The following is a 10,167-nucleotide window of genomic DNA, read 5'->3' on the forward strand; positions in this document are numbered from 1 at the left end:
TCCACAACAAGCTGGGCAAAACTATTGACTATACGCTTAAACATACGTATGTAACGTCGAAATAATACGTTTTCTTGGTCTTTAAATTGTTGTTTGTACTGTCAGTGATATCGTCGTATCACAGTTTTTGGCATCATATGGGGGGAGGGGGGAGCAAGAGTGGTTCAAAAATTCGTGCCGCTAGAGTGAGGTGCTAAGCGTCAATCTTACGTGCATGGTGCAGGAAGGCATGAAATGCATGCCTGATGAGTATATATCGTCTTGTTCCAGACACTTATTTTTGTTCGGAAATATTCATTGACTTTGAATTATAAAATTCACAACCAAGGCTAGGAATTTTGTTTTCTTAACTTCTAATTAGCGAAAGGTACACGGGTTTCTCCGGCAACGAGTATTGTTAACGAGATATCTCGACATTAAGCGGTGTGCCTCTTAATAGGTGCACCGATCAGTTTTTCGTGGTCGGACGAGGCTTCATGGTTCATTTCAGGAAGGCGGGTTTAACTCAGTGTGGAGATGCAAGGTGGAAGTTTTGTCTAGTACAGCTAAATTTCGTAAAAAGGTATGGGTATGACTTCCATTTGAACGAAGCGAAGCGAGAGCAGTTCTCAGCTAGAGCCGTTATGACTCTTTCATCGAGGATGCCTATCGCGAGGCTTTTCTAGCCCTCTCCTCTATGCGTAATACGCCTAAGTATATATACGTCTTTTGACGTGTTCCATTGCCTCTCCATTCGGTCGATGTATGTCAGCATTTGCCGACTGTCCGCCTTCTCGAAATTCCATAGTTTCCATTTCCTGTGCGTTATTTTCTAGTCAACCTACGAGACGTACGAAATGGGGCTGAACATGGCTCGCCGTATGTATCTTCTACTGTTGGGGAACGCCGTAAGCTCGTGTGCCTACGACTGCTTGACTGATTTTTGCTTATTTGTTATTTTTTGCAAAATTCGCCATGAGTATTACGAACGACAGCAAGATAAATTTGCAATAAACCTTTTCGCGAAAATGACTCTTCAATATTATTTAGAAAGGTCGTACATTTTAGTCGATAACATTTATCGAAACCGTGGTGTGTTTTTTTCATGGGAACGATCGGTGGATGAGCAGCGTTAAGAAAACTTTGTTTACCTTACTTCTTTCGCTCTGACGGATGTTGCTTCTGGTCGACTGTCTCCTTCAGCGTTAAGTCCGACACCAACCCCACTGTCTTCCCGTCAAGCAGATATCTTTATATATATACTGCGAGGCGACGCGGCATGACATGCTTCATGCTTTGATTTTATGTGTTCACAAGTGAAATTGCTATTGTGCTTAATTGAAGAGCTGCTCTTTTATCCTCTACTCAGGTCCACGTTTAGTTTATCTAAGAAAGCCTCGAAAACAGTCTGTTAAACGCTTAAAAAATCAGTGTATTATTATTATTGAGTACTATGGCAAACCTCGATGATACGATTACTTGTTTTCAATTGTTATTTCCAAGTTTGGAACACTGGCGGAAAACTTTTCCTTTGCTCTACGCGTACGAAAGCTCATAAAAACATACTAGATTTAGTTAGGGCCTCTAAGGCACTGTAATGCATTCTCTTGACAGATTCACTGTCTGAGTCGGTTCAAGAAGGTCTTTTAACTTCCGGCATCATAGAAATATCGTTAGTATGTACAGAGTTTTTAAGTTACGTTCCGAAATGATATAAGTCGACTCATATCTAGAACTAAATTGACCCGTAGTAAGAAACTGTGTCTCACTATTTTGAAGGCAACTATGAAAAAATCCGTCTCCCTGGATGCAGGCTATAGCACAGAACTGGCATTGCGTCTGGAAAGTTTAGTGTGGTTTCCGACAATTGAATATATCCCTAGTTGCTTGGAGAACAAAAATGCCACAAGGCGACGACTATTATAGCCAATGCACATTATGGTACCTATATAATTGGAATAGGCAGCGACTCAGAGCCGTGGCTGTGAGTCGCTGCCTATTTATATGGCCAGTGAGACTATATCGCTGGGTTAATCGACGGCATCCATCACAAGGCCTACGTACAGGATATTCCCAAGTAGCTAAACAATTAAAATAATATTTAAGCAAAAACGTTCAACTTAATGGTCAATAAAGGGCTATTTCGCTATACTAAGGTTCTCCTCAGGCATCAGCTTCGAGAATTTAAACAAGTTCAACGCAATAAAAACAACATGAGAAAATGAGGTAAACGTCTACGATGGGCATATCTCTATAGAAGACATAAGAATACATCTTATACCTATTCATATACGAAATCCTACGATACTGCACAATTGTGTCAATAAAGACATGTATTATATTAGAGTCGTAGATCATAGTTTGCTATTCATTGTCCTACTGATTTATAACGATTAATACAAATAGTGCCTTTTTTTTTTTTTATATTTGACAACAGTGGTCTTTATGTGCTCTAATAGTATAAAAAGAGATGGTGGCGTGACCTACTATACAACCCAGACTAACTGTTTCTAACGCTCGGTACAAGTATTTCTATTTCATTGATTTTTCTTATCAGTATTCTTATCGTTCGAGTTAATGCATCACTTGCTCATAGAGGCTGATGGGCGTATACAGGAGTCAAACGATTTCGTAAAGCAAATCACATGCTTCACAGAAACGCATGTGATGAGCCACCCTTGAAACTGGGCATTATTGTAAAAGTAATACAGAAAGAAACAGCAGTTAATCAATAATGAGAGCAGGTACGTATCACCTACCTTCATGATGTCATAAAATTACCTACCTTGTCGAAAGAACATTAAATAGATATTTCTGTATATATATGTATATAAGACATAAAGCATAAGGTACCCATATAATAGATTTACTGCCACCTGGATCTCATCAACCTATTTATAATCTTCGTACGCAAAAAATGAACTTTCGAATATCACACCGAAGTTGATTCTGCACCAATGACCTTTGCATGACTAATTGTATTAGTATTATTTTGGCGTTTCATATCAACAAGCTTCAATTATGGAGCGTCTTTCGAAAGTTCAAATAGCGATACACAATTGTTTTCCACAAACGGTTCAAGTAAAATTTTTATCAACGTGTTGGTTAGCCTTAGGGCATGCCTAACGGCAATACCGGACATAAAGCTCATAGAAACATAGAGACTTATATATACTGGCTTAGTTGGCCGGCTGAAAGGAGCTCTGCATAGCCATACGCGTGTATTTAGTCATTGATTGACAAACAAGATTTGATCTATTACAGTAACTAAATTGTATAGGCCTAAATATGACCTGAACCAACGTCTGTACTGTAAAGTGTTACCCTAATGATATCACACTCTTACTATTAACAAGTAACAGTCTGATTCGAGAATGGTAACCAAATTCACATACATTTACGCTACCGCGCTTGCAACGATTCATTGACCTGCAATACATCACAGCGAACTATACCTAGAAGGCGAATTCGGAAAGTCTGTCATCGAAGCAGAAACGCTTTTTTTGCGCGACTGGACCAGACCTGCCGGCCAACATTTCAAGGATCTTTCTGCTTTCCCCTTGAGCTTTTTATAGTTCCAGAGCCCCCAGCGTTCCAGAACAAGCGTACGTGACTTGTTTGAGACTTTGTGCGCATTCTTACTCATATCTACTAAATATTTTTAAGCCCCTTTAAATAGGTCAGTTAGCAACCATTGATCTAAATACGTACGGGGACATTATTTCCCACCCGACTGCAACGCAGTTAAAAAACATTCATGTTGCTTACGCAGATTTTTTTGTTCAGAGATTTCAGTAGTAACTGCAATAACTTGCATCCTCTAGAAGCGATTAGCCGCTACACAACCTCCGCTGCAAAGAATTTCAGGTCTGGTCCTCTTATGAGTCTAATTGTTCAAATCGTGGAAAGTCTGCAGTCGCATGTTCTTTTGGTTACCATTCAGCGTGCGATCGTAAGCCCTACTACCAGTAGAAGAGTCAGCAGAGTATTGTGCAATGTTTGCGTACAGATGTTTAGCCTTTTGTCGTTCCCTCTTATTTGTGGGCAGCCCAACGCCGCTTGAGTTTAAGCTCACTTCGCTTCATAATGTCTTCTTCTTACGCTGCGTCTCCTTCGTCACGATACTACGCTATCTCCTGCTTTTCATTTTCTCCTCCTTTTGCGTTTCTCTAGTGGAACCATCAGCTCGAGTGCTGCGCCTGGATACCGCATCCCATCTCGCCCATTCGCTCACTCAAAACTTCTTTCGCCGAACATCCTTTTATTTTTTTACCCGTTAGTTTGGCGAATGCTTCGTGTGTCGTCTCCTTCTTTCCTGTAAATCGAATAAAGTAATCAAAATTTATGGTAGCTGTTCCTTTGAAGCAGAAGCACCAGTAATGGCCAGCTGTAGGAGTTTTGGGGTACAGCGTGTGGTATTACTCTGCTGTTAAGGTAGAACTCTGCTAGAAACAATACTACACATGACAATGATGCCCCCTGGCCTTACATCTGCCCGCTGCATCAAAACCGTAATCGTCTTGGTAAACTATGCGTAGAAAACGTTGGCATCACTGGCCATACTGTCGTTATTGTGTTTTGTCACAATGTAACATCGGCCACATTCACGAGTCACTACGCGATTATGTGTCGGTGTGTATGTATGTACGTGTGGCGGAGGGGGACGTCTCTTCATGTGTTTGTCTGTTCGAGAAAGAGAATGAATACTCCTCAATGGAAAGATCTCAGCGGGCCTCAGCTGTTTCGCACAATGGCCAAGCTAGTACGCTTTCGCTTGCGCCTGTTACATCCGTTATTGACATTGACTCGGACTTGTATAAAGTAAATTAGTGGCTTGACTATCTTCTTCAGCTTTTCTGTTCATAAAAAACCGCAATCGATAAATTAACCTTTTGTCAGGTTTAACATTGCCACAACAACAACAACAACAACAACCTATGTTCCTAAGCAATTCCTAAGGTGTTTGTCTTTGCTGTGTGAATGTTTCTTTGCAGCAGTTGCGGACTAAAAGGACGGCTGACTTGTTGTTGATGGTAGTTTCAACATAATGTCAAGTGTGCAATTCGAGATACGCTGAGTATAACATGTTTAGTTATTTACATGCCTATTCCACTTCTGACAGTTCTGCTGGTTTTCTACATTTACCCAAAAAACGTTTCGCTTAACTCTCATAGAGTAGGTAGGCTTTGCTCTCCGTGCGCTTTATCTCAGACGGTAACAAAAGCATGACCGCGACGAACCCTGAATTATCTATACCGTTTTGTCGTCGCCTTGAGAAATAGGCTTATGAGCAAACAAAGACGTTCTCCTAAACGTGTTTCTGCAAATTCATATTTTTCCATGGCGATTCATTACGAGAGCAGTAAATGATTTTCGTCTGTAAGCTATATTTAAAATATAAAGTTACTTACTTTTGCTTTCTCGGGTCGATTCACGTAGCCGATTTATATGAGCGATATACAATGTACGCATGATTTGGCATCGTATGCCACCGAAGCATGATATGATAAGCTATATGAATCAATTACTAAATTCTATGAACATCGTATTATATATATGTTGTTACTGTTATTACGTGGCTGGCTGACTGACTGGCTGGCTGGCTGGCTGTCTGTTTATCTGTCGAAAAACACTTTGCTATGGTTGGTAAATACGATGAACGAACATTCCGTAGAATGCTAGCACCGGTGCATATTTAGTCCGCACTACTAAATGCGTCGTTTGGAATAGACTGGAAAACAATCTACTGTTTTTTCTATCAACGAATTATGAAAACTTGTTATTGCCGCTCATCGATGATGCCGACATCTGAACCGGTGGGGGAAAGCAGCCTATTTACGCGCTGCGTTACACCTCTAAATGCCTCCAACACCATCTTTGATTTCTATAGGCGCCGAATACTGTTGCAAAACGATGTTGAATTACGACGACGACGACGACGACGACGACGGGGGGGGGGGGGGGGGGAAAATTCTCATGCATCACCAAAAGAAAACCAAGAGTTACACATTCATATTTGATTAACGGTATATTGCCTCTACAAAACAAAAAATACAGTAATGACTGCAGGCGCGCCATATTCAAACTGTTTACGTAGTTTGCATATTTCGCCTCTGGCACTAATAGGCAAAACTATGTGTCAATAGAGCTAGTGGGGCTGAACGTTGTTGCCTGTCACCCTTCTGAAATGCAATTCACTCTAACCCAGGACAGCAAAATGCCGAGGACGTTTGTTCTGTCAAAAGGCTTTCTACAGAACGTGTTCGGACAGCTTGACTCAGAGCTATTTCTCAATTCCAAATCGTCATTACTTGTATATTGTCTATAGAAGTTTTAATACAAAGACGAAGCGTACGCAAATGGAAATGTCGATCGAGCAATTAAGAATAAAAAGAAAAATAATATATCAGGGCAGCATGTATTTTCGCGTGCTTCCGCGCTCTACAACTTTGTTGCTGTTAGTGAGTTCTTGCAGGAAAAAGTTACTTTCCTATAAGGGATCCGCAAGGACTTCCAAAATGGAGACTTGAATTAAGTTAGAATTGAAGTTTCTTACGAGAACTATTTACGTCTCGATGTTATTTTGTGCACAAGTTCCGATTTAGAAACTATAGTTATGTGGCGACATTCGTGTCTCTTGAATTCAAGTTATGTCAGATCTAGCTGACATTTCCGATAGCTATGAGTCCACAGATTTTCTATCAGGATAATATGCGAAGCTGTATAAGCCAACAACATTTAATGCAACCACTAAAAAAAAAAATTGTTTTCACGAGAGAACTATGTCATATTTTTTAAAACATTTCAAGCATGGGATTATTTCGCAGTGATTTACAAATAACAGCCAATTTGCAAAAAAGATACTAAATAAATTCAGCAATATCTTTGTCCCATTCAGCTTACTAAGTGTCGTATGGTACAATAATAGTTACTTTTCAATCGTTACCCAACCGCGCAGTAAAATTAATGAGTGAGACTCATTAATATGAGACGTATCATAATCGTAAGACGTAAAATCGATAAAATGAGACGTATATTATATTGACGTCTACATAAGAACGAGAAGTGATCCCATACAAAATCATCTACATAGAAGTGTTTGTTTGTGCTATCAAAACATTTATATCAGAGTAGATTCTTAGCGATGCACACACAATCGAACAAAAATCCTGAAACTGGGTATTAGCAAGATCTATGCTGTATGAACCTATTTCCATGGGTGCATATGATAATTTTATATCACAGGTATCATTTTAAATTTCAACGACGGTTCACAAATGTAGGTCAACCCGAATTTAGGCGACATATATGCATGTATATACGGCGTCTATATAAGGACTTTTTTAATGCTTTGTTTCTAAGGCTGTACCGAAATAAAAACAGACATTTTAAGCAAATATTTACATGTGTTAAGGATGTCGTTCTTGACAGTTATCCTTATTCAATTCATTATTCACCACGATTACAGCTTCAATTTGAAAACCACTCATAACTGTGTTTCGGATAAGAAAAAAGCTTCCCATCTTTGTGGACAAAGCCTGGGCAACAGCCCATATTTTTCTCAAATTTCAAAAACTACGCATAATTTTCTATTACGAATTTGTTCTACAAAGAACAGGTTTTTCTCACAGTGCTAATCAATGGTGACGGATCACATACCTGTCACAAAGAGAGAGAGAGAGAGAGAGAGAGAGAGAGAGAGAGAGGGGGGGGGAGGGCGCGCGAAAGCTATTTGTAGCTCTGAAAATTTAACCAGTTTTTTTTAAATTATAGCTACTATAGACGCAAGGTAAACAATGAATCGGATGATGAAAGTAATAGTGATTGAAAAAAGCTATCGGTTAAGTTATATGAGCTACATTTAGGTTGGTTCTATAGCAATGGCAGGTTGAGCGATACGGTAACGGCGGATCATGAAACGACGACGGTGAATATTTGATTGTGATTCAAAACTGAATATTGAGATGTTCGGTGAGACTGAACTATGGCAGTATAGCAACAAATTATCGAAGTTTTTCTGCTATCGTCACAGGGGCTGTTTTTTAATCGAAAACCTTTGAAAAACATATTATTAATACTATTACTGTTACCTACTTGATACCGCTTGAAAAATGTATCGCTTGAATTCTCAGTAAGTACTATCAATCGTTCGAACTCGTTTGTCCCCATTAATCGGGTAGCATTCGAACGTTCGAAACGCGCGAATCTCTAACAAACTTCACATAATGCACTTCATATTCTATCCCTTCAAAATCCGGATTAGGACCGGATCCGGATATAGTAGATCGAAAGTAGGATTATTTAGGATTTATCAATAATAATCGCATTATACATCAAGTTACTGCGATTTTTTAGTTTGTTATTGAACCAGACTGGCCAGCGATTGAACTTTTGGGCAGCGTAAATAACAATATCTGTTGCAATATTGCCTACATAAGGTACAATATTCAACAAGACGATGAACTGTACAAAGGCGACGATGGAAATCACTAACCGTATAGGGCATTACTACATATCCGCTGAACCGGTCAGATCCTTTTCAAGTCCTGTCCGTTATTGCCTCAATCTGATAGAGTTCGTAATCGACTTCCGCGAACTCCTATAAATATCAGTAAGTTACTTTTCCTCTCTCTAGTTCAAACCTCAATACGTGTTTGACGGATTCGATAGTTCTGATCGTAAGCAAGATAGTGATGGGGAGGCTGGCTAAAAGCGGTTTACAGAGAGAAAAAAAAACAAAAAGGCAATATCTTTATATAAATATAAGATAAAATATTTAAGGTAGGCGAGGTACGTTTAGGAGGCTAATAATAATTGTCTGATTTCTTATTGTAGCTAGTTACTTTTAGGTCACTCGTTAAGCAGTATTAGCGTTTTAAAGGATAGCTAGGTGTGTGTCCATATTGAATAGATATTTAAATTTCAGCTTGTAAAGACGTCTTACAGTGTTTGTAACAGTGTATCTTCCTATGATGTTATGATAACTGGGACCGCTACGGGGCACACGAGGGAATTACGAGGTGACAGCTAGATTATAAAGTAGTGAAGATAAAAAAAAGTTGATACCCAATGAGGTTTTGCAATACGGCGTTTACCGCTAGCTGAAAACAATTTTTCTGAGATTAGCTATGTTTGTTTCTACAACATATTCTCGACCTTAGAATTACAATACGCAGTGTCGAAATGGTACATATATGCAACTAAGTGTTCACGTAGCGGCAGAAGCTTTAGTGGGCAAATCTGTCAGGTAATCGCCTCGCTCGAGAATGGCAAGAACGCGCAATGCGGCATTTTCTCTTTGTAAAATGTCCCTTTAGAGACTGGCAAGGCATTGCTACGTTCGCACATGTGGGATTTCCGATGGGCTTATCGTGACCGTGTGAACAGACAAAGAGACGTCTCAACAAGTAGTTTGTACGATTCAGACGTAGGGGCTAATATATGGCGTTAGCAGAGGCATAGATTCGAGAGTGTAGTTTCACTAAGTGGCCGTTGTAAGGGAGTACCCACATAGGAACCCATTGCATTGTGTTTTTGCTGACCTAACCTGCGAAGGTTATTTCGGTTAGTTCGCTGATTCGAGCAGCCTACTTCGAAGTTAACGTCAATTCCATGTAGCTGTGAAAGTTCAAAAGCAAGAACCTATGAGCGCAACAGCAAGTTAGTCAGTGCATAATGCACAGCAAGACGAAGCAGCGTCTAGTAGACAGGAATTATCGCCCCGGTCCAGCCAACGAGGTTCACCCCGATACGAGAAGCCGTTTCCGTATGGCTCTGTTGCCGTTGTTGTTCTCTTCAATTTCTCTGCGACACAGATAAAGGGTTGAGTCTCTCTTACGTGGTTGTGGCTGTTTAAAGTAGGTCCATACGGAGTTCAGCTTTATGACCTTCACTCCCTTTTCAAGGAGAGTCTGATTTACATGGACGGGCATGAAGGCACGAAGGGATCGATATATTAGTCGGTCAGCCTTTCCCGTTAATAGGGAAGATGCGACTTCAAAGCGATGCGTGACTATCAACAGCTAACTTTGTTACACAACCGATTCAGCACTTCCCAATGTGAGATGGGACCTGAATGTAGAACTCGGCTGAAACGGCGCTGAAGACCTTTTAGAAAGAGATATAAAAGCCGTGCAGCCAAGAGGTTATTGCAGCTGAGTCTGATAGCTTTTTCTTTCAAACGTATGA

Source organism: Varroa destructor, unplaced genomic scaffold (assembly GCF_002443255.2).
Source record: "Varroa destructor unplaced genomic scaffold, Vdes_3.0 BEIS01000003.1, whole genome shotgun sequence".
Classification (NCBI taxonomy): domain Eukaryota; kingdom Metazoa; phylum Arthropoda; class Arachnida; order Mesostigmata; family Varroidae; genus Varroa; species Varroa destructor.